This window comes from Mercurialis annua, linkage group LG4 (genome assembly GCF_937616625.2).
Source record: "Mercurialis annua linkage group LG4, ddMerAnnu1.2, whole genome shotgun sequence".
Taxonomy (NCBI): Eukaryota; Viridiplantae; Streptophyta; class Magnoliopsida; order Malpighiales; family Euphorbiaceae; genus Mercurialis; species Mercurialis annua.
In genome coordinates, this window is record NC_065573.1 from 35,122,001 (window position 1) to 35,126,170 (window position 4,170).

A 4,170-nucleotide genomic window follows, 5' to 3' on the forward strand; every position below is an offset into this window, starting at 1 on the left:
AGAATTTTTGTAAAAGTAAATATAATATATTCGGTTATTAATTTTTTTTCCATACTGAAATTATTCTTCTTTTGGTTTTATAATAACCATAATTAAATAATTAACTTAATTTTATTAATAATATCTTTAAAAAATAATAAGATAAAAATTTAAATAATAATATATTGACCAAATACAGTATTTTAATTTTGTAGTTAAATCAAACTAAAAGATAGGCATTCCTATTAATTTGGAGACAATTTAGCTATATTTTACAAACTAAAACTTAAATTGGAGATAATTTAGCTACCTATTTTAATTAGAACTTTAATTATAATAGTGATTAATTGAATAACTAATTAGTTAATGACTATAAAATCTTTATTTAATAATAAACTGGAAAGGATTGTTTAGTAAATTTGCATGTCCCCCCCCCCCCACATCCGTGCTTTTATATATAGTATTAGCATTTCGCCACGTGCTATGCACGTGAGCGGCATTTATATGACCCGTTGTATATAGTAATTCAATTTTTATTAATTATTCATATCACCCGTTATCTAATTTAACAATCATTTAATTTTGGTTGTATTATTTTAATTTTATTTATTATGTACTATTGATTTATATGACCCGTTATCTAATTTAAACTAATAATTAATTTATTGCGAAGTTGTCTAAACATAGTTTGTATTTTAATCAAAAATTAAGGAATCCAACCTACACCATTATTCGATATAGTCCCTAAGAGTGTTTATTACATGTATTGGTTGTGCCATGTCATATTTACAACAAGCCAATGAGCATTTGCGATAAAAAAATCTTTTAGTTATTACTTAATTTTTTTATAATCAATTTTTTCACATAGCTGACGCATTATTGGCTTATTGCACGAATGACATGATGCAACGGTTGCATGCAGTAATTTTTCTAGTCTCTATTTATAGTGCTCGATATTTAATTAAGACTAATGTTGAAATTAAAATTAGTATAAATTTTTACTTCTACTAAAAAATAATTATTTGATATTATATTTGACACCTATAGGGTGTGTAAAAAGAATTATCACCTTTTGCTTATTGATAATATCCTAATGTATTTGGTTCAAAGTTTAGAATTTGGTTATAAATGCTTAATAATTTTGCATTAGTTTTCTAAAAGTCTATAACTGAAAATGATTTATATTAAATTTCCATTAATCCGACAACTTTGATCTACAGTTTAGTATTTGCTTACTATCTCTTCTCTTTTATTAGTCAATCTCTTAAAATTTGTTTTTACTTTTAATATGTGTAAATTTAAATAATATAAATAAATAAACTCGCAAGTGCACATTGCTATAAGCTATATCATACAATTAGTAGTTTATAGCTATTAACTATTAGAAATAGTGGCACTGTGGCTGAACAGAAGGCATCAACATGGAAAGAAAAAGAAGTTGAACTAAAATTTTTTTAAAGTAAAAAACATACAAGGAAGACTCATATTATACAACGACTTAAGTATATATAGCAAAGGACTCCTAAAAATTATCAATGGCCTAAAATTTCTAAAAGCTAGCATTGTTTCCTTTTATGAGTTAAATTATTAATCTTTTTTGTTATTAAATACTAATTAAACTCTTATTATTAATTAAATTTTATACACTATTATTAAAGGTTAATGTTGTAATTTTGTCTGTTCCCCCCCCCCCCTCCCACATATAAGATAGTTATTATAGATAGATAGATAGATAGATAGAATGAGTATGAAATTCTAACATTGCTTTCGGAAGACCATACTGAGTAACAAAATACAAAACTAATGAATATGTAATAACATGCTTAATCTTATTAATACCAAAATGAAATGCATATTAATGCTGGAAAGATGGATAGGGTGGAAAGATTTGGTGCCGCTCAGGCGCTCACTAAATTTTGTATACATTTATAGACGCTGATGCATTTTAAAAAATATAAGCGTACAATTTCTTGTTCTTCACTAATTAGACAATTAGGTCAAATTATCAATATGATTTATAGCTATTTTTAAATAGCATTATTAGTACAATCATCGTCTTTCAAAAAGTAATATTTTAAAAAAATGTTTTTCGGGAAACATATGTTTTTAAACTTCTATTTTGTATCTTTTAAAAAAATGCATATTCATAAAAAAGTTGTTTTTTCAAATAATACTGTTTAAAATAATATATATTTTAAGATTTTTTTTTGTATATGTATATAAGGTAATTCTACTATCTTTTACAAATGTACAACAAATATTATAGATCTAACAGAAATGAATTTTTCATGTATTTCTGTTAAATATTTTATACAATCTGTGATATAATTTAAACAAAATCTCAAAAAAATTATTTCATAAAAGGTAGACATTTAAAAGAACACTAATTAATAAAATAAATCAATAATTTTGCAAATTACACGTTTTTTATAAATTAAAACTACATAAAAATAATTATACAACTAATCGCTTCTATGATTACCTTTTACTTTTTTTGTAACAGATATAAAATTATATTGATAAAAGAAATTACAACATTAGAGGCTTATACATAATTTAATAAAAATAACTTAACAGTTTTAGCTAAATTACGCGTCTCAATGTTAACAGATCTTCTAATATGACAAAACTTAGAACATGAAGGATTGTTTAAGTGACAATTGGATATTGATATTTATTGATAGCTTTAGATATTTGAAGAGCGTCACCTTCTAAGTTAATATTATTTTTTCTACTTATAACCATATTACAACTATTAAATAATTTCATCCAGTGAGTAAATAGGCAAAGTATAAAAAGATTAGCATTCAAAGAAATGAAAGCACCGTATATATACTTACATTGTTTTCTTCATTATTAATTTATTTTTTATAAATTAAATATCAGTTTATTCACTTATGACTATGAATAACAATTTTTTTAATTAAACGATAGAACAAGAAAATGGAAAAATATTCATTAAAAAAAGAAAATGGAAAAATAGCTATAGAAATTCTATTTGCATACATTATTAAAACCAATGTGCTAATAATTATAAATCAAATCGAACAGTTGACTCGGTTTGACTGAAAAACTAGAGGTCATTCTTATTCGAATTTTCCCTAAAATATAAAATGTAGTTCATCAATTTGAATAAAAGAAAATCAGAAACCTCTGAACTAGTTAAATAATAACGATCTGGTATTTTTCAATTTCCAGTCTATTTGATAGTCACACCGGTTTGATTTGTAAAACATTTATTTTTATTTAAAACTCATTCAAATCTGAACTTATGTTTTCAGAGTCTATTACATTTCATGGAAATGAAGTGATATCTCTATATAAGAAATAAATTTGGAGATTCATGATGTGTTTGGTTTTAAATAATGCCCTAGATAGCAAACTATTTATTAAACGAATTTATAAATAAAATAATAATTATACTTGTTATGTTATAGTAAATTTTATTACATTTTTGTTGGGAGCTTTGATATTTGGACACTAAGCATTGAATCACGGATACAAGGATATGACTATGAGTATATGTGCTATGGATGTAATGTATGTACCAATAATCATCCATGTTGAAAATGTCAGCGATTGAATAATGTTGTAGAACAAACGTTACTTCCCACATCGACTTTAAAAGACAAAACCAATTATGTCAATTGGTTAATATAATTGGCAGAACACTCCTTCAATCTTCACGCAGCCATGCGGTAAGCACAAAGCGAACTATTCTTTCGCCTTTTACTAAAGAATACCGTGTGCTTGCCGTCTATAGTGGCATACGCTAATTTTTGGAAGGGTTGCCCTCAATCGAGTACACCCTTTACCGATTCTAGTTCACTTTTTCAAACTGCACTAATTTGGTACGAAATTTCTCACCTAGAAGGATCTATATACTATCTTTTAAAGTAGAATACAAAAGTATTGTTCGTGTTTTTGGATTTCAATATATATATATTTTATTTTATATCTAATTAGGATGTAACAAAAATCGAAACTACAAAATTTCTTGGAGAATTTTTCTTTAGATTTTGTGACATTTGAACTTTAAGATATGAGTGTAGACGTAATTGTCAGACCCTCAATATGCTAGCCCCCTTACTCAGATACTATCATTTTTATTCCTTTTCCCTCCACAATAACACTATAAATTAAGATATGAAAGAGACACATAAGCATTTTTCACATGTGTCTTATTTACTA

At 25.3% G+C, this 4,170-nt stretch overlaps 1 pseudogene; it reads left to right on the plus strand.

Moving 5' to 3' along the window:
- Window positions 1-3,668: 3,668 nt before the first annotated feature.
- On the plus strand, window positions 3,669-3,781 carry LOC126679641 (U5 spliceosomal RNA; annotated as a pseudogene).
- The last annotated feature ends 389 nt before the right edge of the window (window positions 3,782-4,170 follow it).